Genomic DNA, 26,955 nt, shown 5'->3' with positions numbered 1-26,955 from the left:
AAAAATACATTGTTTTGCTGTTGTTAAACATCGACCTTTATGATTTTAATTCATCAAGAATTTTCACACTTTTTGGATTCTTTGTTCACCATAGACGCGTGCGAGAAAAACAAAGTTTTGTTCCCAAATTCGGCCTAACACAGTATACAAATGATCATTTAGGGGGGTGAAGTATTCCTGTAAGATTTGGCAGCTTAAACACTTGGTCATAGGTAAGGTTTTGAGTGTGGTCAAGGTGAAAAAAAAAAGAAACATTTATCACAGGTCTGTGAGGTGATGCTAATTCCTGTCTTTCATTTGACAGATGGCCCTTACCATTCAACTTGCTCCCTAAAGGTCTCCCCACTTCCTTCACTGGCACTAAACGTTGGCACTGGATGCCTGATGGGAGGGGCAGAATCATCCAATATCAATGCAATTCCTAACCTGGGAGGTCCATTATCACTGCAGCACTAGGACAGGTTGTTGTTCCCTCACACACACATTACCTGAAAACATATTGTTGACAGTGATAAATTCTTTTACACAACCAAAGGAAAGGAAATGCTAACCGTTGTTTTTGACATAACTTGGCTCAGTTACACTCCCCTACAGTCAATCAAATTCACTTAAAGCCAACGCAGAACAGGCCCCAGTGGCTAATTTCTTCATCTAACCCCCTCCACCAACCTCCCGTCCCTTGCCCCAGTAGGCACTTATATTCAATTTGTCAGTCGCTCTCATTAAACATGCAGAATAGAGAGGCCCACCACTCTACATTTCAGTGGCACAGCTAACCAGGTCAGAGTTCATCTGAGGACGGCTTTCAGTATCCCTCCTTGTTTGCAGACGCTATGGTGCAGACTTAGAAAACATAAGGAATTTCTGCTCTGCCAGATGTGTGTCAAAGCCTAAAGCTGCTGGTGTGAATTTTGACCTGACGGAGAATAGATGCTACACACATTTTCCAAGCTCTGAAATCTGATCCCAAAGAGAGTTTAATGATGCTTTATTTCTCCACTCGCTGAGAATCTCGGTCTCTAATTAGGTTTAACATCATCAGCCTTGGATTTAAGTGTGCGCCTAGACCCTTTTACTTAGGTAGCCTACTGCTGTTAAGTTTGACATTTAAACACAAGTGTACCCTTGAAATCATTTCACTCGGAGAAGATTTTGTCTGACATTTCGCAGTCATTAGAATGCTCACTTTTATTTATTTCATCTCAGTTTTTGCGGCGATGTCTCCTCTCCTATTTTAACCTTTTCACAACTGCTAATTACATTTTATTATTACCACAAATTCCAAGTATTGACCTCAACTTGCAGGCTTGAATGCTTAAAAGCACAAAGAAGGGCCACTACATACAGAGTTGTGTATGGATGTGGTCATAGCAGCCACTTGTGAAGTTAATATGTCCTGTAAAAACACTGAAAGGGATATTTATTACATCTTTATGCATTAGAGGACTTTATTTTATGAGGATTTTATGCTTCCTTGGGGTAACTATAACCTTTAGCTTTATTTTTAGGGTAGTTTTTATTTGTATTTGCGCAGCTTTTACCACCAACTATCCCTTCTCTTCCCTCAAACATCATGTACCATTATTTGTGTAGCTGCTTTCTTGATTTGTATTATTTAGCTATATTTTGTGGAATTAGCACGCAGTGGCAGACAAAGAGACGGTCCCGCTCTGCAGCTTTTACACTACTTTCTCAGCTAATTTTCAGCCTCGCAGGCATCTTCATGCAGAGAGGTTCTGAGCTGTAATGCATGTGCTTGGCAGTCATTTCTCCATTTGCGTCCAGATGTTGCTTGGCTGATGCTCAGCACACTTGTCAAATGAAACCTGGTGACGTTTCAGTGGCAATTATTCTCTTTGTGCTCAAGTGGAACTACACACATGTGAACGCACACAGACACACACAAACACACTCAGGAAGAGATCTGCCAACAGATCTGCATTTGCCAGGAAGTAATTGTTTCCATGTAGCTCTATAAGATGCAAAACTCCACAGCGTTTTCTTTGCTAAACAGTTTAAAAATTGAGTCAAATACAGAATGAATGCTTAAGTTATAGTGTTTACGACCTGTAGGATGACATTTTCTGAATTTGTATATGTCAAACATATTTTATTGAACGACTCTTCTGAGTTGATTCAGCACCTGGCTTTTGGCGCAATGATTTGCCTCCAAATAACCATGTTCACAACTTCATGGTTCATTAGTGAAGTTTGATCTTGTCGGTAGTTTTCTATTTCTTTCGAATATGAAGGAAAGCCAGGATTTCCATCTTACTTTTCTTGGTCCACAGCGTGGAGAGGAGTTGGGGTGTGCGGCAGAGGAAAAGGGTGGAGTGAGAACACGGAGTAGAAGGGGTGGTGTGATGATCGGGAGGGGCGTTTCGGGTCTGACATCCAACTCCTCAGCACACTTAGTCAGGCTGGTGATGTTTTCCTCGTGTCGGCCTGGAAGCTGGTCATAAAAATTTCCAGTCACTTTCTGTTTGCTTCATTACTGGGACATTGTGCACAGTGCACACTCAGTTCAGGTGACTACGTGACTGGCACATTATGAGACAATTTGTCTCCCATTTATATCAATGTCGCTGGACTGTAGATAATCACTAGTACTCCAGTTTGCATTGGAAATCACATAGACACAAACTAAACAACTACTTTGCAGTGTCTGACCTCTGATCTCCATTAAAATAAATTGCCTAACATGAATCCCCAATTGAAGCGATCACATTCAAAATATTATCATGACATATTTATGTCTAAATTGTCCATTCGTCTCAACACAGAGGACACATAGAGAGTAAAAATGAGCCCAGTGGTGGTTTATGGCTCCTGGTTTTATAAGACAAGGGTGGGATGGTGGAGGTGAGGGGGAGTCAGTGAGCTTTAACAGGCACTTGGGGTTTGATGGCTGCTGAGGAGCTACTTGAGGAGTTGTGTCATTTTACAGCTGGGGTTATAGAGGCGAGGGGCTAAGTTACATCCAAGACCTCAGCTGTGTTTCAGGCTGCCGGATAGAAATGTGAGTCACACAGATGATGCCGTCCTCCTGTTGTATAGGACAGAGCGGGAGCTGGGCAGTGGATGTAGTCTGCGTGTGAAAACCTAAATAAACCTACTGTGGGTTTCAGAAAGGGAAATACAAACACCTGTCACCTGGGTGTCAAACACCGGCAATCAATTAGACACTCGTGGAAATAAGGAAGTGGAGATTTTACAACTGCTGGAATTAAGTTGTTTTTTTTTGTTCCTGTGTTGGAATTAAATTTATTGCATATTTTATAATGTTATTTTTCTAGACCTTTGTAATTTAGGTGACCTTAAATGTTAAGTGAAATAAACTGGAACTAAAATGGCACCAAGACTCGCTCATTACATCAAAGGTGAAGGTTAAACAAACACTTGACACTTCATATCAGAGAGGCTCAAAGGCCTGATGATAGTCGCACTGAAAACCAACGAGACGCAACACTCTCACTTAGCACTTGTGCTTCTAAGCCGTAAATCTGTTTGTTTGTTCTGAGTACACTGCCCAAGCCTAAAAACAGAGGGGCCCCTGCACTTTTCTTTCTACATAGCCCCTTTCCCACTGGAATTTAAGCTTCGACTTCAATTTAAAATACACCACCTGGGTGGACGTGCTAATTTTAGCCCCTTTGCCAGCATGATGCACTGCTGGGCTGGTACAGAACACCAATCTTTCTCCATCCAAGCAGTGCTCGAACATCGTTCAAAATGTAGTTGGCACCAAGTTTTAGAGAAAGACTGAACAAGGTAGAGTTAAGAAAAAGAAGGTAACCACCTTAACATTTTTCGTTGGCCTCCATGCTGCTTTCTACTAACCTGGAAACTACTAACCTCGCAAATTCGAATTTGCACTGCACGGGGATCTGGCCCCAACAAGTAGAGCCCGCTGAATTGCCTATCGGACCAATCAGATCAGTCTATCTGACAGAGGCAGGCTGTGGGCAGGCGTAACATGATGACGACAGCGCTGCGCCGTAGGAGTCGAAAAGTAAACAGCCAAGATGGCAGCTGCTGAAGGACAGCATCCATTCAATTTAGCTTTGGAAGAAACGCTAAGCCAGCTACACTCCTTGAGAGAGGAACAGTAGACTGCCCTAGAAGCCTTCACTTCCAGGAAGGACCTTTTTGCTGTTTTGCCGATGGGATACGGCAAAAGCATAATATATCAGTTAGCCCCACTGTTCAACAAACAGGGACTTAGTGCAATGAATACGTCACCTTGTTTTTTGCTCTGATTGGCTATCGTGCTATCCAATTGTGTGCGGCGGCATTTAATATGCCTCAGTTAGTGCCACCCCTTGGGTAGGAAGGGTCTATCAGTGAGGGCCAGACTCAAAATCTTTCTAGATTTGAGTCTGGATTTCCAGGCTAGCTTTCTACTGTTTATTTACCTGTTTTTTGGTCCGTCTATGATATTGAAAGTGACACAACAGAAAAAACAAAACAAACAAACAAAAACGAAACACAAAGACACACTGGTTTACTACCAATGAGAAAGCAATGTATCGTTCCCCCCCCCCATTAAAAAAACCTACAGGAGCTTATGTTGTTAGAAAAAGGGCACATGATGGTAGAGGAGCTGCTGGAATGCACTCGTCAACCTTCTGAGAGTAGCTAAAGAGCCATTGATTGCTTATCATTGCTTATTTGGAGTACGTCTTTCTTGAGTCACGTTAATGTGCATGTATTAGGACTGCTCAGCAGATAAATTATCACCAGTCTCAGTGCGGAGTAGTTGTCCCAGCTGTAAACCACCAGGAGCTTAGAGCCTAGTTAGAGGTCAGAGGTTAATGTGGTGCTAGAGGCGATACAAGACACTGTCCTAAATATAGCCCTTTATATGTAGTCAGGACTGTCATTTGACCCCAGGGACTCTGGAATAGACATTTAGGGGGTGATTTGTCTCAGTTTGTTGACAGATGACACTGGTGGTAATTTTGTAATTTCAGTGGGAACTGTTATTTTCTTCAGATCGTACAATAGAGTGAGTTGTCACACTTACTGACAGCTGAATACATGAATACTGTATATCTAAACATTTTCTATTCAGTAGAAAATGTCTCAGTTATTAAGGCTAACAATGGACTAATGTTCTCAATTAGAAATAAAGACAGAAGAAGCATCTGTTGGTAATTATTGACCTTGTAGCACACAGCCCAGCAGTGACTTTGAGAAAAGCAATACTTTTCTCACTGCCTCTCAAGAAAAGCTGGCCTACAGCAGAGAAAATTATCAGAGGCCACGTCCCGCGAGTTTAGCAGCTCTACATGCAGACCACCTCAACTGCTGTGAAACGCTGGCCTGATCAGGCCTTCCTGTTTCCTTCTGTGTGAGCATGCATGGCTCAGTGCAAAGCAAGCAAGAGAGATGCTACATGTTGGGACTGCTTCGGGTCCGCAGTCAGCCAGCTGTGTTGAGACAAATTGCGCCCTTGCTCAGCCCTGACATCTCGGGGGCGTCTGCGTCTTGCCAAGGAGCCTACAGAGACGAGGAGGGAAAGGAACTGCCCGGTGAGCCTGTCTCGTCTCAGCGTCCACCCGCTCAGGCCTGCTTTCCGGCCAGGGCTCTTAATTGTGTCTCTGGGTGAAGTGGTCGCGGCCCAGCGGTGGGGAGGGGGCATGTACGTGTGATGTGAATGAGACCACACACACAATCACATGCTTTCACACATATGCACATGCACACAAATGCTGTAATCCCATGGCCTGAATGAATGACCATCACAATTGTAATTAGACATGACTGTTTTTGGAGTCCCTGATACACACTGGGGCCTAGCAGCAGGAAGACCATAGGATTAGTCCTGGTTTGGCGTATGCCTGGATGGTTTAACTAAATGCCAGGGGCAGATACTTTAATGACATGACTCAACTCAGCATAAAAGTGATGCCCAGCTTTATGTCAAAGCCAGTTTTCAACTTGCCTGTTTGGAACAGGCAGACTGTTTGGCCTCAGGTATTTCTTCCTCGAGAACTGAAACAACTCCACACTCAACACTGAGCTTCCTCGGTTCCAGAGCAATGCATCTGCCATGACATAGCTGCGTCCAGTTAGCATCATTTGCTAACGTCTATTTGGGACCAGGCCATTTAAGGTAACAAAAGTAGTCAAAGCATTCCAGAAGTTACATCACTGATGCTTGAAATGTTTGAGTTTGCCACTATGTATTATCTCCGGTCTCTCTTTCTTCATCTGTTCTTGAATTTAACGTAGCGGGCGATGGACAGCAAGCTGTACCCAGCATGATGTGCAGGGGTGTAGGGCGTTGACACATCTGGCCGACAGTCAGCCGTCAGTCAGTACTGGGCTGTAGATAAACGTCTGTCACCCTACTTTTAGCAGTGTGAGCTACACCGTTGGCACTGGTCAGCCATTAACAGCTTTTTAATCAGTCCATCGGTAAGATAAGCAGTTCAGCTCAGTGCGTGAGAAGAGAAACGGAAGTTAGGATAGCAAACAAATACAGTCAAGAGGGCGTGAGTTTAAAATCAGACTTGTTTTATTAGGTAGGATTAATTTTCTTAGCCATTAAGCTCTTTAGCAGAAACTGTTTGTGTTAAAGTTTGCCAAGGCATGGTAAACTGCGATTTGCTCCTTTAAAAATGGGTTGCGTTGTTAATGAGCTAACTGGCTAACTAGCGTTTTGATTGCATCCTGTCAGTTTCCCTTTTTATGAATAATGCAGACTTCCACCGACTGCTGGTATGGAGAGTGACTTCATCTCACACAGGGACAGAACGTATGTGCTGGTTCGCTGTTGGCTGTAGTCTTTACGGTGTGTTCAAGTGCAACTTTTTGGCTGAGACACAGGTGACATGAGGCACCACAACAGTCAGCCTTCATTGCCACTAATTCTATCGGTCGGTTTGGTGTGTCTGGGCCTTAATAATTAATAGGGGTCCCTTCTCAATACACTACACTGTGTGTACCTAATAGACTTCTGATATGTCTAGTTGATCTCAAGAGCTTGCACTCGACACTGCAGTTCCTTGGGTCCCCATCAATACACCTGCCAAGTGTGAAGATGGTCGGATAAAGAGCTGATGAGAAAACCAATCAACAAACAGACAGCAGAGACTATACTTAGAGAATACTTATAAGTATTTGTTCACATCAAATATTTCTTTGTCCCTCCAGTGCTACATTCTGAGCATGCTTCGATTGAACAGCAGTGTCTCCTATTTAGGATGCCGTGTATATAAGCAGAGCCAGAAATAGATTCACAGCGAGTCTCCTCCTCTTCGCCTCCGTCAGAAGACTATCCCATAACAGTGATGTCACCAAGTCTTCCTCACACCTAGCCGAAAGCATTCAGCACTGGCTCAGGCTGACCGCAGTCTGGCCAGCTTCCTGTCTGACCATCATGGGCAAACACAGAGAGACGGGCAGCAAACACGGGTGCATCCACCTGTTAACACAGCCAGGTCACAGGGGCCAGAGATTGCAGGAGAAGAAGTGTGAGTGTCTTACAGGGCCACCGCTGAATTGTATTTTACAGCATGGTAGGAAAACCTTCGAAAAAACCCAGCTTGATCTTTTTGTCCTTTGTTCCAGTTTTGGCTCTCACTGCTTTGTGTAATATGTCTTTTACTTCACCATTTAACCCTGAAATACAGTTGTAATGAATGACGGTACCAGCAGTGGACTCTCCAAAGCATGCCCAGACTGGTCACTGCTCAGGGGTTTTATAGCATTTGGCTCAAACTGCGCATTTTTCAGTCTGTCTCCAGTTGTCAGATTCTTTAATTGGGGAAGTCCGACCACCTACGTAAATTTATCTTATGCGTGTGCATGCAGCCGACCGACCATCGTGTTTATGTAGTGGTAATTGGTGGACAGGTGGGATGGAGGCCTGTTGTTTTGCTTAACCTTCTCTGTGGTAATTCAGGACCCAGCTAACTAGACCTTGCTTAACCCCCTGACTTTAGCCCCAATCAACACATGGATATTAGGCACCATGTAACCTCTGCCTTTGTGTATCTGAGAACTGGTTTGTGGTAAAAACCTGTCAAAATATCCCACTCTCATTTCTGTTCGGCGACAGCAACAAGACCTCTACAGTAATTTCCAGAAATCTGTCCAAATTGCTTAAGTCTTAAATTATCTATAATTGGCCCCTGCGTTGGGTTACTGGGGGTAGTAGCCTCCAATCATGTGGGAAGCAGAAAGGGCTGCAGTCACTTCCAGCTGGTTAATGATGGCCAAACGGGTGCTTACCAACATCACGCCAGTTGCCAAAGGTTACCATGGATGAATATTAGCTCCATGTGAGGTTTATTTTACTAACTGGCACAGCCACTTATGTGTGGAAAGCCACACTCAATGACTATGAATGATTTCACTTCTGGTACAATGCTGACTTGTTTGACTTGTCAGTTTCTCTTGTACGACAGCTTTCCGCGCCATCTAACCTTTGTGAATAAAACCATTTCTTGATTGAGGATCCAGCTTGATTTCTGCGTGGCAATTGAAGATTCACTGAAGTGGATGTTGTCAATAATTCTTCTTAAGTGAACCCCCACAGCTAGCAGTCTGCCTACGCTATGTCAGTATTATCTTTTTAGTACCTGACTCACCTGTAACCTGAACTCTCTAAATAGCAATGATAACAGGCTTCTCTGCATGGGTCACACTGCATTAGGGGTCAGGGTGAAACAGACTCTGTCTTTGTGCTTTGCCAATGAAGTTTAGGAGCAGGGCTAATCAGGGGGGCGAAAGCGTACACCACTCCAAATCAGCTCCAGCCAGGCCAGCTGAATTTATCTCAAACTTATTAACTTTGCTCAGGGCTCAAATTGAAACCATGCTCGGGTGCTCACGCTCTAGAGGTGCTGAGTGTGAGAAGTGACAGTATGATTTACAGGGGGGAACCGTGCTGCAGATGCTGCGGGAGGGAGGAGGGTCTGAGGTGAAGCGTTTTCCTCAGAAAGGAAACCCTGTAACTCTAGAGAGTGATTGCACTGTTAGGTTCAAAGTGACAGAAAAACCTACAGGACTGCACAAGTCAGCTCATGGTCTGAGCATCACTATCAGCACCATGAGTCTGTATAATTGTTGGAACCAAATTCAACACATTTAAGAAGATGGTTGGATGGGTGAAAAGCAGAATAGCCTCATCGACTGTGAGATCATTGTATGTACAATGTGCCAATTCCATTGTCTTGCCTTATTTTGTTGAGCATATATGGTTTGGGTAGCCACAAAGGTTACATTATTTCTGAAATGTCCTGATAATTGATTTGCCCGCAGCTCTGTGGCTGCTTCAGATTGAACTGGCCCTCTGACACTTGTTGATTTCAACTAAAGAAAACTAGCACTACCTTACAGAAATCAAGTTATAGTGAATGCTTCACTATAACTTGCAGCATTCACAGACAAAACACTTGTCTTTATCTGGACACATTTTCCCCACAAATGCAACATGCTAATGTTATTAGCACAAGCCTGTGGCATTTTACATTGTATAAATTAGCCTAGCAGCTAGCTGACTTTTCTTATGCTCATATTAAGCCAGGGACAACAGCAACATTTAATAAAGGTAACATTACAGAATTTGGCTCCATTACAACTCACAAGGTTCACTGACAAAACAGCTGTCTTCTACTGAACACGTTTTCCAAACAAATACAACATGCTAATGTTATTAGCACAAGCCTATGGTATTTTACATTGTTTAAATTAGCCCAGCGACTAGCGGACTTTTCCTCCACTCATATGAAGCCAGTAACAACAGTAACATTTAATAAAGGTAACATTGCAAAATTTGACTCCATTACAACTCACAAGGTTCACTGACAAAACACTTGTCTTCTACTGAACACATTTTCCAAACAAATACAACATGCTAACATTATTAGCACAAGCCTATGGCGTTTTACATTGTATAAATTAGCCCAGCAGCTAGCGGACTTTTCCTCCACTCATAGGAAGCCAGGGACAACACCAACATTTAATAAATGTAACAGTACAAAATTTGGCTCCATTACAACTCACAAGGTTCAGTGACAAAACAGCTGTCTTACTAAATTAATTTATTGTTTCTTATCTGTGAAATTAAAGTAAATAAAAGCTTTGCTTCCACTGAGGGAAATGGTTTCAGCTTACAAAAATAGACAGGAAGTCTGTGTCACCACAAAGTGTAGTTTCATTTCTGGGGAGGTGCACTTCAGGCTATGGCATAAGGTATGGCGTAGGCTTGCTCTAACTGTCAACCCAGTCACCAGAAGAAAATATTGGAATTGTACGTTTCTGCAAACCACTGATACGTTACATTTGTACGTTTTATAGTATCATATCAACGTTTCTAAAGTGATGTTTTTCTGATGGCATGTGTATGAGCTGACTTTGTCATCAGGAGGTAGAGAGGATGGTGGAAGGTGTGACACCTAGGTGAGACAGCTGCAGACCACTGTTCAAGACAACTAAACATTTTTTTTTCCAGTAGCTATTATTTTGCCAAAACTGGCTATTTTTTCACCAAGACATTGTTTCTTTTACAGCCATGATTGTGGCACCTAAACCAGGTATTTTAGGCCCAAACATCATCTCTTTCTAACCATAACCAAGTAGTTTTTGTGCCTTAACAGAACCACATTGTTGTAGAAATGTAAGATGTCAACATATCCATTAAATAAATGTACAAATGTAATACATCCGTGGTTTGCATTTATTCTGGCAATTACATTGTAACTGTTCTTTGTAGGCTCCTAACAGATTTTGACAAATGTCCATGCACAATGGCCTTTAAAACTCAGGGTTACCTCACACAGTATTTTCTCATCTCTCACATAAATTTTAAGGACACATTTTCCGCCCTATGTTCAGTGAGCAACAGAAATATTATTGTTTCTTTTTTCTTTAGCCTTAATATAGACAAAGTGTGTTTGTGTGTTTCTTTCTGAAGTTGCAGATGGCACATTCTCTCAACTGGCACATAAAGTTTCATTGGCTGGCAATACTTTTTTATTGGTCCGGACCCAGGCTTCACAAGAGAGTCTCAAAACATATAAATCCTCGCTGATCTCCTCCAGTATGCTTTCAATGTCTTCTTATTTTTAGCTTTGTGTCTGACGATGTTTAGGATGAGCCCGCAGATGGCCTTAAAACGCTTATAAACCCTCTCTTGTTGATCTTATACCAGTGGTAGTCAGATAGTGTTTGTGTGTGTGCGCATGTGGTTCTGTGGGAGCATGCCTGTGTGCATGCTCATCCCTCCCCTCTTCCTGGGCTTTGTTAGGCCAGGTGTGCCTATTCTCAGTGCAGTGCCCGGGGAGCCGTGAGAACGCAATCGCCGGCCCTTCTCTCCCTCCTCTATCTGATTTATTTCAGCCTCTATGGCATTTTAGCAAACAAAAGTACCGCTCAATATTGATCTGGATCTCTCCCATTTCCCCACTCCGCTCCCTTTGTTTTGCTCAGGTCTAGGGTGGCTGCTTTAAATCAAGCCCTCTTGACGTTTGCTTAATGTCTAATTAGGCATGGGTGGGCATGGCCTTTGATTATAGGAAGTGCCTGGAGGTGGGGCTGCAAAGACGACTGAATTTTGACAAAACACCCCAGACTGATCAATCATTGCCTGACACATTGTTTTGTCCTTAATTTCAGAGTGCTCGGTTTAGGGATATGTCCTCTTGGTCACCTTATTCTGAGTTCAAATGATGCGATTTCCTCTCACCAGCCCATGTGCCACTTTTCCAGGGCCATGATGCGTGTCTCTAGATCCACTTACACTGACTCCAGGGTGTGCTGCAATCGACTCATCAATCTGGGGTGCACTGAGTTGATACAGATTGCTAAACCTCATTATCAGTGTTGCAATTGTTTTTAATTTATCCAATTTTAACAAATATAACCTTCAATAATGAGCACACTGCCTGCCAATATCTGTGTCTGCAAATTTGGAGAAAAAATGTGAGTAGTTAGGTAAACTGTTTTTATAGATACGTGCCTCAAACCTTTTTTTTTTTTTTTTTTTTTTTTTAGGTTTTATGGTCTTAAAAGGACCTTCATGGGTTTTGTATCTTTAAGAGGTTTGGATACAGAGCCTTAAAAATAAAGCTTTCTCACTCCTGCCCTACCAGCCTTCAAGGCTTCTCCCTCTATCCTAAACACTGGCCAGATGGCCGGAAAGTTGACTTTATTTAAATCTGGTAATAACGGCTCTTTTCCAACCCCCCCCCCACAACGCCCTGCTCCCACCACCACCACCACTCCTCCGCCTCTCTATCTTCTCTCTGAAGATCACGGCGGTGGTGTGCCAGCGGGTAACAGCCTCAGCTTAGAGTGGACATGTGAGAATGACACAGTGATGACATGCTCCTGCGGAAGGGATTAGAGAGTCTGACGCTCACAGAGTGAGAAGGGAAAGAAGTGAAACATTGAAAACAACAATTGATTCACTCATGGCAGAGTAATGAAGAGAGATGCGTTTTCTGCACAAGAATTCAAATGCACACACTTTGCTCATGATAGCTGAAATTCTATCCAGTGTGAAGAAGTAAACATCTTTGAAACTGTGCAGAACATCTGAAACAGAGGCAAACCCTAGCATCACCTAGCAACCTTTTAAAGCCACTATTAGCCGACTGTGCTACTGTCTGTTACACATCATTACTGCACCTGCTTCTTCTTGTCCATTTAAACCGTCACCCCACCTGCAGCCCACACTTGAGTAGGTACCTTTCATCTAGCCATCCTCCTTCGAGCGAGACCCCACACTGACAGAGTAATGTCTCTTATTAAAGCCATCATTAAAATGAGGGTCATGGGTCAGCCAGCAGGCCACAGGACATCAGGCTATCATTAAGGCTAATTGTGAGCTTGTGATCATCCTCTTTCCTCTAAAAAATGCTGTTTAGTATTTCATACCCCACACTCCCTTTTATCTTTACACATTCAGCATCTTTGAAATTGGAAATTGTTGATACAAGAATGCTTGAAGAGATCTGCTACGTAAAGTAGAGCGTCCAAATTTACAACAAAGCCTCTGACATCACTGCTGTGTGCCATGAGACCCTCTTGTGCTCTGCGTCTATCCCAGTTCTTCCTGTGTCACCCTTTCAATACTCCCCACCTTAGCAGGTCTGTCTTTTAAGCGACCCCTTTTCTGAAAAGAGAGAAGCCCACTTCAGTAGTCGTCCACTGTGTGGCCATCTGAGAAGGAAACTGAATATAAATCCCTAACAATGGGCAGGGTGCTGGGGGAATAGGCCGAAACGGCCATTTAGCAGGTGCACCTTCGTGGCCTCCACACAGTTCCCACACATATCACCGAGACCGGTGGCCTGCCCTAGAGAGTACCCCTGAATCACCATCCAAGATCAAGTAGCGATCAATTAATGGGAGAACAAGGCGTCCGCTGGGGGGATGTCCAGTGTCCCACCCTCCCCTGCTTTGACTCATAGAAGTGCCCATTTGCAATTCTATCTGTGTGGCTGCTCCATGTCAATGCGTGAGGGGGCTGGGGGGACGGAGATATTATCGGGGTGACTGTGAGAACCGGCACTGGCATTTTCACTGGGCCGACCTTTGTTTGCGTGAGCGAGGGCCGATTGGCGGCGCTGTGATGAGGTCACCTGGCAAAGCAGCAGGGGGTCCCGTATCTATTATTCACCTGAAACACAGGGATGAGAACTGGGCTCTGCGGCTTTGTGAACGCACGCTAGACAGGTGACTCCATGAAGGTTTTCAAGTCACACTACATGGGAAATAATTAATATTTCCCTCTTACATAACATCAGTTCCACACATGCAGCCTGCTATTTGGACTTGAGGTCGTATTTGACATTCCTTCCCTATCTGTTCAAAAGAAAAACATGTTTGCTCATGGGTGACTGCGAGTGATATGCCAGCATTGATCAGTGAGTGTGACTCTGCTAATTGCATTCTTGTCCATAAGCAAACAGACTTAATCCTGGGCACTGATAAAGTCATGAAGGCAAACCATACCAGGAACACACTGTCTGCTAGGTTAAATTAATGCTGCACTGATATACTTAACAACCGATAACTCATGAGGCTTAATCTGATACACACTGCTGATACAGTGTACCTTACTAAAGTATAGCTTGGGTCCATACCTGTAGGTTTTGCAGTTTGCTCCCAGAACACATGCTGACAAGCATGTGTCCATATTGTGGTTTTTTTTTTTTATAAGGCTGGGAATGTGGTAAAAGGGTATTCATAGCTTTTCCAACTCTAGCAGCTCCCCAGTGGCAGTATAGCCACCTCTGAAAGCCCCAGCAGTGAATAAAGCTGTAAGTTAAAAACAGCCTTATATAACTTCACGCCCTCAAATATCATTGGAACATTTTTTTCTGGTCACCTTTAGGTAACCAGTGAGCCTCATTAATGCAATGATTGATGGCTAAACTGTTCTCTTAAGGATATTTTTTTAAAGACAGGGAGTAAAATCACAGTGATTCTACCCATACACAACACTGTGAGACGCTGTGGCTAATTTTATTATCTAACAGCAACACATATTTCTTGGCATTCACGGCAAAGTGAGGAGCCCATAATTTTGAGTAACCTCCTCACCTAGCTGATCAAATGGCTCCTTTCTTTTCTCCTTTCCCCACAGAGTGACGGACAACTAACCTGCAATTACTGCGACCAGACAACCCCAACAAACTAGCCTGTAATCACCACTATCAACCAAAGCGGGATGGGGGGGTGAAAGAGTCCTGAGAGGAACCTGGTCTGCCCCCGCCCCCTGTTTGCCCACCACCCCCTGAGACCAAAGGAGGATTGCGAAAGGTATCCTGCATCAGTAAACAAGGGAGGTCTTCAGGTCTTTAGGGGGCTTCCCTCTGTTTTCCATTGAATCAAATTAGGGTAGGAGCTCACACAAGCTCTGCCCATGGCTGTTATGACAGCAAGGTAGATACTCTTTCAAACCACCTGTGACACTGAGCCCAAACACCCTTTTAACCTGAGGTCACATCCACTGTACCACACAGAAACCATGGCACAAGATCAGCCTCTTTTAAACAGTTTAAACAGTAAATATAGTTGAATTTAATCTAATCATAGTCCTGAATACTATCCAAGTGCACTGACCTTTGTTTTTCCCTTGAGATCTAATTTAGTGCATGTCAGATATTTTATCTAAGATACATGTTGTGCATTCACAGAACACCACCCAACAGCACACCGCAAGCATTAATCCATAGATAGATCTTTACGGTCATGTGCCTAATATATTTAGCTCTCTGTTTTTCTTTGGGGAGCAAACTTGATTTCTCGGTTCATTTAAATTTATAAGAGTCAAAGCAAATGGAAATATACATATATGTACTTTTTTGGAAAGGGCAGTTTTATGGCAACAAAAACAGAATCTGTGGTCTCAACAGTCCAGGTTTGATGCAAACGCCTGTGGAACCTTTTATGCAACCTGGCGTCCAGGAGATTTATAAAAATATTTTGCTTTCCACCCTTTTGAGCCTTTTAGCCCTTGCTAAAGGAAAAGTGCTAGCTCCAAAAAACCACACAGAAGAACGAAAAATCCACAGGGTCAAATGTCCTGAGTGGGCCGTTTGCCAGGTCTGTTCCACAAGCAGGATGCTCACACACAGACTGGCTCCAGCCTCCCAATCCTGCAGAAACATATGAAAACAGAAACAAATCCCACCACGAGGGCCAGCACCAGTGGTCCATGAGAATATAAGAGGCTGTTTTAGTGCAGGAACACCGTAGATCGCCCAAGAAGATTAGCCTCTGTGCTACAGGGCCTCGTGTAAATCTCCTTCTAATTGGCAAGGGAATTTGATTTGACTCATGCACTGTGAGAGGCCAGTGCTCATTATTGCTGCCCAGTTAATGCATAAACAGAGGTCTCAGCAGGTCCCCACTAAGTGGTACCAATGATCAGATAGCAGCCTCTTGGTCTGAGAGGCTGCCTTTACAGAAGTTAATTGTTCTTATTGCAATGAGCTCAATCTGTCAACTTTTAGAAACAATTTGATGCTAAATGAGGTCACGGTTAATTCCCCCAGAAAGCATTATATTTGAATGAAGGTCAGTGTCATGGAGGGTCAACAAAATGATTTCCAAAATGAAATAACATATATAACATAGACTCTCAGCAATTTCAATTAAAACAAAAACAGAGGTGTAAAGGTGTCACTTTTAGTGTTACACATGCATTCAAATGTATCTACATTATTAGTTCTACAGTTATCTAATGTGTATGTTCACCAAACCAAGGTGAGACACCCGAGGTGAAAACATTTTTTCATGCACAGGTCAATTTTGAGATTCTGGGCTATATTGCACATGTCAACTTTTAGACCAATGGGAAAAAAAGCATTCAAAATACAAATGTAGGTGTTTGTGTTAGTTCAGATTTCTGTTCTGGAATTGAATGCAAAAAAAAAAAAGCATAATTAATTGGATAATGCCTAATTTGCATATTTAATCATAAGATTTTTGAAAAACTGTAATACAATTTTTTTTATTATTTTTGGCCTTAATGTGAGCAATCAACTGGGAATTTTCATGATGATATTTCTACCTATATTAATTTAATTTAATTTAATTTAATTTAATTTTATTTTATTTTATTTTATTTTATTTTATTTTATTTTATTTTATTTTATTTTTACTAAGGGGTTTGTTTATATATCATTCATAGCCCGATATATAATTATATAAGCTTTTATTTCTAAATACAAGGTGATTTTTATTTTTTTATGGCTGTTGACAGTATTTCTGCTTATTTATGGAGTGATAAAAGGAGATATCTAAAATCCCCTCTTTAAAAAGCTTTTACTCTAACATGTTAACAAAATGAAAAAAAGTATTTTGAAATCTGGCTTTATCCAATGTTCAGATTTTTGTTCTGGAAATGTATGCAAGTCAGTACATATTCATTTAGATAATAACAGAAAAAATTGTAAAAAAAAGAAAATTTATTATTATATTATCAGTTATTACAGCTATTATCAATTAGGAAAGTTCATCTGTTTATTTTTCGTATTTATATATTTTTTAAAAATCCCTGTTCACCTGAGGTGTGTCCCCTCAAAGTTTAGAATATTTTTCTCTCTTTCCCTCTCCCTCCATTTGCACACTCACTCCTGGGGTTAACAAATTAAAATGAATGATTATAATTATATTTTGCATGAGAATATATTACTTTTTTCTTTCTGCATGAAATGGTTGAGAATTTTAGACAACATGATTATCTTGAATTGGATGGAAAAAAAAACATCCTGAGCAACTTCCTGCCAGTCTTAAGCTGAGAGAGTTTTATCAGCGGGATGAGTGGGAGTGCTTTTGTTCCTATCTGTCCACCTGCAGTGGGCAAAACAGATCCCTCAGTGCTCTCCGTGTGATTATGGGTACTTTCAAAGAACAAGAGTTAAGATTGGTTACTAATTTGACAACATTGAGGCCAGTAAGTAGCATGACACAGCAGGGCCCAGCCCTCTGGTTACCAGCTATCATGCTGTGTCTGCCCCCAGGTAACAGTTAAGGGTCACAAGGGAAGACGTAGGCAGCTCCTGTGAGACTGCAGCGGAGCCAACCACCCACCCTTGGGCTCCGTGGGGGTGCAGGGACGAGGGCACAACAATCCAGGATCCATTAAAGTGTGACTGATGCCATTCTTTTTGGGTCTTATGACTGGATATATGGCAGCCGGGGGATAACTGGCTTATAATGTGGGACAGACAGACCCACAGCAGGCTGCTAGCGATCCAGATCCTGGCCCTCAGACACTGACCTCACAGTGGAGTCGACACCACTGCCAAATTAATTTTTCCATTTCACTAATGGGTGATCTCAGTGTATACCAATAACATATTTAATATGACAGCTTGTCAGGATAGCGAATGAAAGTCCAACTTGGAAGCTCAATCAAATATCGACACACCCTGCTGTGAGCTGAAAGGTATTCTGTTATGAGTTTATTTTGTGTGTGTGCAAGTGTGTGTGTGTGTGTGTTACATTCCTGAATACATTATCTGGAATTAACTGTTCCTAAGTACCATGTAGAGCATTACAACATGCAATTTATTTTAATAGTGTAAACAAACAGGATTTGCTGGAGCTGCTGCTTGTGGCATGACCAGCTCACGATTAAATCTGTAACAGTGGGTGGTATATCCTACCTTTCATCACCAGCCAATATTCTACGTCTGGCCCCAGATTTGGCCTAAGATGACGGGTGACAGGAATCAGGATAAGACTTGCTGACCAGTAGACTGAGGACAATGTCTTGTAAAGCCCAAGGACCTATTGGGAACCAAACTCTTGCTGTCTCCTTGTGGGAAAAAACACATTTGAATATAACTGCTTATGCTATTATTTATTAATTGTAATTAAGAGTGTTAGCATTGTTTATGTACATGTCACTATGTCTTACATGAACAAAAGTATCGTGCACTGATACTGTAAATCTTCGTCTCACCATAAAGCATTAACTTTTATAGTACAATGAAATTCATTATATGATGCAGCACTAAATTAACCGCCTATTATACCCTGACGTCTTTACTTTTATGAGAATTCCTCCCAGCAGGATCACAACCCAGGGATCTGCTTAAGCAGCTATATGGTCTCATCCTTGTAAGCCCTGATAAAGGGGTTTCCCTCCACAAATCCTGTTTAAGCCAAACTGCGCTGAGTCGCCCCAGATGATCATTTCAAGCCCAGAGGAAGCCGACAGGTCTGCTCCATCCCCAGACAGTCAGCAGCAGTATCTGTTTAATGGTTAATGTCCCCACCTGTGGTGTCCCTGTGTGAACCAATTGCTAAGGTTCTGGTCAAATATTGAGTGGTTGGCTGGTGGGAAGAGCTGCTCCAGGCTATGGCTGCTACACGGGGCTGTGATCCCTTTCACGAGAGGTGTGGCACCCCACTGATGCAAGGCTAACTGGCTTTAAACTATAAAGCAGAGACCTTAATGGATTGAATATGCATCACATGAAAGTCAGCCACACTGGTGATTTATGCCACTCTCCTGTGTTGGTGCTACAGAATGAGGGGGCAATACGGGCGCATGACTTGGACTGTCTAAGAGAGACCTCTGTTGAGATAGCTCTGATACTTGCAGGAGTAACTCTAGTAGTCTGATCACATCATTAGGCGTTGACCCTCCTGACCCCAGACTCTGGGAGACTGAGCTGTAACCAAGGGAACTGATGCAATGATGAGAACCTGAGGGGGACCCGGTCTGAGAGCTGAAGCCACTGGTGTAGATAATGCTAATGAACAGTCATGCAGTGAAACAAAATGGCTTAATTGTACTGGATTCATCTCGTGCTGAGCCACAAAGGCTAGGGGGAGGTTACGCTTCCAAACGTAGATTATTGTAATCCTCCAGTAATTACTGAGCCACATCTTCTCATGGGAGCAGTGGGGCACATGAGAGGAGTGGACTCTGCATTGTTATTCGTTATGGCAGCCACTGATGACAAACTGCTGCAAACAAAAGCTTTCCAAAAAGCTGCACAAAACACATTTCGTGTCACTCGGACAATGTGGTCCATACAGAGCCTGCTGAGGAGATAGGCAACTGTGAAAGTCCACGTCAATGGGGCTGAAAGCGCTGACTGCTTTACGAGCCCTTGTTGTATCTCGGAAAGTTAGAGCTATAATGTGTTTTTATAATGCTAGCCCGTTCCACAATGGCCTTCATTTTAGGGCTTTTCAATGCCTTGAAAATGTTACGCTTCTATTCTCCCTCTGAAGCCACAGAAAGCGCACTTGGCCGGGCCTGCCCTTTCTGGCTTTTGACAGGAAGCTCATGATTTTAAATGTACGGCTCATGCATAATGAATGAGACTGCACAGGATGTGAGGGCAGTGCATCCAGAGAGCACCTGGGCCAAACAAAGATGCCCTTTCTGCCATGGGATTTGTGCCCTGGTACCCGCTGTCACCAGCACCCGGCTCGCACCCAGCTGCGAAGCATTCAAGCTCACCACGCACATTCATCTCATCAAAGTTGACTCCAAAAAGTGACACTGTCCACTCAGACATAAAGAGCTCTTTATGGGGTTATTAATGATCGGCTGAAAGCTGGGGACAAATGTTTTGGGAACAAGTTTGTCACTGTGGCTGAGCGTCGCTTTGTTTTAATCCATGCCAGTTCAGTCAGGGTGCATTCCACTGCGATGGTGGCGCGGTCTTGTGGGCGCTGAATATGTCAGAGGTTAAAAAGCACATCGGATTGTCACAGTGTTGCAGCATGTCTAGTATCTGTTTGTCTCCATTTCAAAAGTCATCACCCAAACAACCTTATCTCGACAACTGCGGAGTTGCAAGAGCAAAGACTAACTTGTCATTATTCTTGAAGGCTGCTGACCTTAAGTGACAAGTGATCATCAAAATGACTCTTGGAGCTGACCCCTGCACATGACACAATCTTGTCTGGTCCTGTTCTGTGGACAATGCCAGCGAGACTGAAAGGAATAATTAGCATCGTCTGGGCTTTCATTTAGCCTCTGACTGAACAGATGATAAATGATTAATATATGCATCCCACAAGACAAAAAAACAAAAACGCCTTGGTAGCTACAAACAACCCCACACAACAACAATTTATTTGTGAGCATGTGCTTGCGTGCGTGTGTGTGTGTATGAGCAGACCCAGCCGACTTGGCATAGAATGACCCAGTGGCATTGTTGCAGCCTCAAGCATGGCAAGATTTATGCCGATGGGGGTGTGTTGGAATCCAGGCTCTCTCATCCAGCCCAGCTGCATAGAGAACAAAACCAAAGGCCCAGCTGCAGATATTAGCATGGGCAGTCTCTCTCTCTCTCTCTCTCTCTCTCTCCCTGTCTCTCTCCCTCTCTCCCAGTCCATGTGCCCCCATCCCACAACTCTGTCACATGCCCATAGGGCTTTTGTGCCTCACTCTGTTGTTATGGTAATGACTCAGCCCACAAGAGAGAAGAAAAAGGGGAGATGTTAAAAGTTGATTGCAGACAAAATTGAAAGGGAGAAAACCAATAGGAAACAAAGAGGGGACAAAATATAAAAGAATTCTTAATTAATTATTGAGTTCCGCTTAGAAAGTCAAGTCAGTGCTGCCGAACAAAAGCACGAGCACACTAGTGCGCGCACAAACACACACACAAACAACCCTTTCTTGCTGTATGACTTACATGAGGACTGCTTGGACCTGTTTTGAATGTAAATAGTATTAAATGTAAATACGTTATGTAATTCTTTTATTTCTCTGCAAAGCTCACCTACCTGGCTGTGCACTGTGGACCTATTGCAAAGATTACTTATGACACTGACCATATGGCATCAGTTACCGGAGAGAACCAAAACAAAAATGTGTAGCATTTTCTTACTTTTTTTTTCAGAGCTTTGTCAGCTGTGACAAAGTACAGTATGTAGCAGTGAAACACAGAATCTGTAACAAGAGCAGAGAAGTTTAGTATCAATTTAGCACAACTGCCAAAGTAGTGCAAAGTAAATGAAATACACCCCCGCTATTATTATCATTCCCACCTTTCCACTGTGTTTTTGTCTAGCCTCAAAGACCATGATTCCACTGGTGCTTAACATGGCGAGACCTGCCACAGACTTGGCATGTGTGTGTGTGTGCATGTTTGAGGGTAACAGGCAAGGTCTCGTTCAGGTCTGGAAGCTCTCACTGCAGCTCCCCACACTCTGTGGTCTAACACATGTGCTCTGCTGGAGAGCAGGTAACTAAGATCTCTCTGACTAAAGTCTCCTCAATCCCTTTTATTGTCTCTTTAGGCACGTGTGATGCTTTCTTCTGGCAGCATACACGCAAGCAATATAGTGCTACCAGCCTGACCAAGCATTGGCTTCAGCTTGACTCTGTCTTCACCACACACCCAAACACACACAGTTACTGCTTTTTCCACTGCCCAATCACCCGCTGCTAGTTGGCAGGTTGGACAACTCACTTGTGCCACTGCAGCCCTGCTGTATTACAACGATCAGACAGATGGCTGTATGAAAGGGGGACTCCCTCTGTGTGGCCTAAAAAATCCAGCCAGCTGACAACTACTCGATGCCACGATGGTGAAGGGACTGTTTTTAAGTCTCCTGACCTCACTTACAGCAAATGTATGCAAAGTGTCACATGAATGTGATGTATAAGCACCTTGGCCTAGACATGAGTAAAGATTTCCCATTTGTTCAGTCTGACCTTTTCACCAGAATGAGTGCATTTGAATGCATGTTCACAGTCCCGAAGACGTATTCTCACATGAGCATGCTATATTGCATGTGGCACAGGAACATAAACACACTCATGCACAGATGCATGCATGCACACACATTGTGCGTACACAGGAATATACTTTCCCGTAATGTTTTGGCAACTTAAGTGTTTTGACGGCATATGTATGGGCAGCATGGAGCTTTAATTTCTTTCCTCTTTCTTTCTTTCTTTCTTTCTTTCTTTCTTTCTTTCCTACATTAATTAACACTTTTGTAAATAAACATGGTCTGACACTTTTTTTAGCTACCCGCTCAGCCTTAATGTACAGTAGTCAGACATCTTAAGCAACACAATTAGATTAAGCAATTAGATGTGTCACTCATTGACTGTTTATTGACCTTAGATAGGCTCACAGGGATAGGGAGAAATCCACATTTTAAAAGCATACCTCGGCTAAATTCAATCCATTTCCTAATTCAGAGGTATTTATCTGTTGGCGTCAGCTAGGGACACTTAAGTCTTGTGGGGCAACGTTTGTCAAAATAAATTTCCTCATGCACGGCTAGTGGAGAGTGACAAGTGTGTATTTAATAAACCCTGATTTGTTTACCGGCTGAGCACTTAAGACCATAGGCTCCCTGAGCAATGACAGCTTGGACAACAGTCAAATGCATGTTGGGATGCAATGTTACTCTCCATGTGTACATTGGAGTAATGAGACAGTCCTGAACATTCATTATATTCTGTGCAGGTTTTGGACGTGGGGGTGAACGTGACTCCCCCGGTGCCTTGGCAATCAATTATATATACATGAAGCTGATGCAAGACCCAGCATATATGGTGCAGTGTTAGGAGGAACAGTGTTGGTTTCATATTCACAGTCACTTCTCGTGATACAGTTCTGGCTTTGGACTTTGTCCTCACACTGCTGCTGTCCTTTAGACTGTCAGGCCATAGCGGAGATCTCTTTAAGTGGTACGAGCACTGATAAGAAAACATATTGGAGAGGTGTTCCGTCATTGACGTCCCTGTAAATATATCTGATAGATAACTATTACATGTTTGCATATGAAATATTAGTGGTGCTTATTTAAGACCTTTGAAATGGGCTGTTTGATTAACAAAAGCATGTCTAATTTTAATTTTTTTTTTCAACCATTTCTATCTACAATATCTCTTACCTTCTACCTGCTCTGCTTCAGTAGTTCTCTTCTCCCTTTGGAGATAAACCAACGGCACATAATTGCCAGACCAAACACTATTGTTTGCTAGAGAAGAGAGCTGGAAACACATATGACTTGCGTAATGTTCGCCCATAGCACCAGTAGAAAGCATCACGCTGCAGCACTTCCAGTTATTACTACTTTTACTGAAAGATATGTCACGAGAAACAGTGACAGCAAGAGGTGACAGTTCTCCTTGGCTGAATCCAAACGTCCACTCTCTGGACTCGCAGACTTCAGTTGTATGCACCGTGACAAGTTCGTCATCATGTAACGTCTGTGAGGGCAGAGACTGCAACCCTCTGACAGACAGCCCTTGAGGCCGTTTCACTCATTGCCATGGAAACATTCGAGTGACAATTACAATCATTGTAACTGCTGTCATATACTGTCTGCTCATCTGTCCCTGCAGATAACAAGTTATAAATCTCTGTATAGGGTTGTTTTCTACAGTACATATTTCTGTATCGTGATGTTGTTGGATATTATTTCTGGCCTACATGATTCAAATATTGTTTTACAAGGCTACAGTAACAGTTTTACATATACATAAGTTTTGTTTTTTTCAGTCGGCTATTAAAGAAACAACAAAGTCACCTCCGTATTGCAATGAATTGTGGGTAATTAAATCAGTGAAGTCTGCTGAAGTCGGCGCCCCAAGCGGACTCTGTGGAATACTGCAGGAAGTCCACTATAGGCCCCTTGTGGACTGGATGAATTGTGGATTTGGACAGCCCTAAGCCTTCCCAGACTTCTCGGGAATGTACCGGCAAAGTCTGCAAGTCTGCAAATGCAGTGAAGTCCGGGCCATTTGGATTCAGCCTTTATACATCACAAATGAGGAGGAGGATTTGGGGATAAAATGTGCTTTCTCAGGGGTGGTGAAGCTGGATGTATGACGCGTCCACAAGCGTGTGTGCCTAGCCCCCACCAGTGTAGAAAATAATAGGGGTGGCTGTTTTGAAGCACACTATTTAGCGGTGGCATGTTTTGGCGTTTAGACATCTGCTGACTGCGTCTCTGCTACACAAATGTAAATATTGCTCATTTATGGTGCTGGGGCTGGTTGCACAGAGCACATTAAGTATGACACTTACGGTTTAGTTTTTCCCTTAGCTGAAAAAATTATTTAATGGTGTTAGAGAGTTCGAGTTAGAGAGCACAGAGTCTCTTGAAAGGTAAGACGTTAAGGCATTTACTGTACTGAAAGAGATTTTACAGCAGTAAAGTTCTACTGTTTCTATGGAGACCATTTGTTTGCTTGAATGTGTGCTTGGCTTGTGCTAAGCTACCTGTTGTTGCACTCAAGTATATAATCTTACAAAGTTGGCTTGATTGTTAAAAAAAAAAAAAAAATGGCAGAAGATCAGAAGACACTAAAGCAAAATTGGTTGGAGCAAGAAAAAAATCATACTTCTGGAGAAATTCAATAAAAGAAAGAATGTACAGGAAAGTCGATTTGATCCAAAAATAACAGCAAACATGAAGCAATGGATGTGGGAGGAAATTGCAACAAAATTTAATTCAAGGTACTCAGCAGTGTAGCAATGAAAATATTTGACGTTAAACAAAAAATAAATAAACAGAACAGTTATTCTTTACTTCCAAGGAGGTCATTTTACAGTCATGTTTTTGCTAATGATTTTGTTTGGTACCATTTTAGAACAGTTGTGTTATGTTTTAAAGCAACATCATCGGGACCTTCTTAAGGGCAGCATTTGGGTGTCAGTCTATCTAACAGTGCAGTCTTTTGGTGCATACATCAATATTAATTTCAATTACCATAGAAATAAATAGTAATGGCATGGGCCATCAGGAATTGGCGTAGTTCGTATTGTCATTTTAAAGCTTTCATCTTCATACCACAGTTATGTAAGAATCTTATTTCTTAACAGTCATCAGCTTGCAAATTTAAATTGTTCTAATCATCCATATTTTGCAGTACAAAATGCCTCCAGAATTTAAAACAGAATTTCAGTGTTGGCAAACACAAGCCTTCCCACAAAGCCCAGTAAAAGACAGATAATATTCAGTCACATATGGAGGGCTGACCATTAAGCTGCCCTTTCACTCCAGAGGACAGACAAACAGGAGGAGATTTACTGCCCTAATCAAAGCCCTGTCGGCTGCTGGAAATCGACCGTGAATGACGTCATCAGCCTGTCCTCACACTGATGGTTTGATTTATAAAGTATGCAGGATGCTTGGATAGGAAAAAAAAGAAGTGCTTTCACAGTCCTACACAGAATGTGCCATGTGGAAATGTAGACCTCGTCATCAGTGATTCTCAGCTCAATCTCTCTCGTCTTGGTAGGTAGGGAGAGGGGTGTTAGCACAGAGGTAAACTAATGTACCAGCACCTTAGTTATTTGCTCTTATTTTATGAGAGCCAAAAACAAGCTGATCCTGGAACTCCTATAGTAGTCCCATTAGACATATGTTTCTTTTTGGTAACTGAAACAAAGCTCATTAGCTTGAACACATTTTCTGTTTCCACATTTAAGGTAAGGCAAGTAGGATAGTATGTGCCCCGTATGTGATGATGATGGTGTTTACATGGTGTCTGTGCAACATCAAATGCAGGCTCTCCGAACACCTTTATCCCCTCTGAGCATACAGGAAGCCCAGTATACTCTGTCTTTAAGTCCCTAAGTGGAAGAAGACTAATTTGGTTACTTGCTATAGGTTGATGGATGGATTGTGGTTAGTTTGCGAAAACAGTCATGCTTTGGCTTTTAATAAACAATTTAGCCCCTGGAGGATAGTCCAGAGAATTACTTGAGAAGCCTTGGATGAGATGAGGCCCCTTTTGCCCAGTGCGAGCACCTTCCTGGAATCCAAGATTTTCAAATTGATTCTAAAACTATTGGTGTGAAATTAAAGGTTTGCTGGGTCCTAGATTACGCATCATTAAGTAAACTCTCACAAGGCATAAAAATGCTCTGAAATTGAAAATGTGCTTTTCCAAACATTTGGAGCAGCGCTCAAAGATGTCCTGAGGTGGTAATGAATGGAATGTAAATGGATAATGTTTTTATGGGACTGTAGTTGTGTTGGACTCAGAGCAAACCAAACACTGGCCAAGTTTTCCTGGCAGGAACCTTTTATTGGTATTCAATGATAATTAAAAACCCTGACTTATGCATAGGCGTACTTTGTCTTTTAGTGAGAAGCAAAGTCCAAGTGTAAATAAAGGGAAATTAATTAAATGTTGGGCAGTTTAGTGTGGCGCCATGGAAAGAGTACACAACTTCAAAACATGCCAAATTCTAGATGAATCAAGCCGGGGTGATCTGTCATATATTGCCTGGTTTTGACAGGACATATACAGTTTCAGTGACGTGGCTGAGAAATTGAGACAAATTGGGCAAAGTTCACAAAGTAAACACAGGGGAGTCTCGGGACATTTTTTTTGTTGTTTTTGTTTTTGAATCTGTGCATTGCCAAGTCGGTTGACTTCTGTAAACAAAGGGGTTTCATGTTGGAGCTCATTTGGAGCCCTGCTTTTAAAAGAGGAAGTCTTAGCAGTGACGCTAGCCAACATGGTGCCTTGGT

At 42.6% G+C, this 26,955-nt stretch overlaps 1 long non-coding RNA gene across 1 annotated transcript in view; it reads left to right on the top strand.

Annotated features, from left to right (window-relative positions):
- The window catches only part of LOC117268539 (uncharacterized), a 79,351-nt gene that overhangs the window by 34,551 nt on the left and 17,845 nt on the right, over positions 1 to 26,955 (top strand). Inside the window, exon 3 of the long non-coding RNA XR_004502657.2 lies at positions 14,606 to 14,781. This is a non-coding gene — a long non-coding RNA (uncharacterized LOC117268539). The remainder of the gene's footprint in view (positions 1 to 14,605; positions 14,782 to 26,955) is intronic.

This window comes from Epinephelus lanceolatus, chromosome 18 (genome assembly GCF_041903045.1).
Source record: "Epinephelus lanceolatus isolate andai-2023 chromosome 18, ASM4190304v1, whole genome shotgun sequence".
NCBI lineage: Eukaryota > Metazoa > Chordata > Actinopteri > Perciformes > Serranidae > Epinephelus > Epinephelus lanceolatus.
This window is presented reverse-complemented; position numbering and strand designations above follow the sequence as displayed.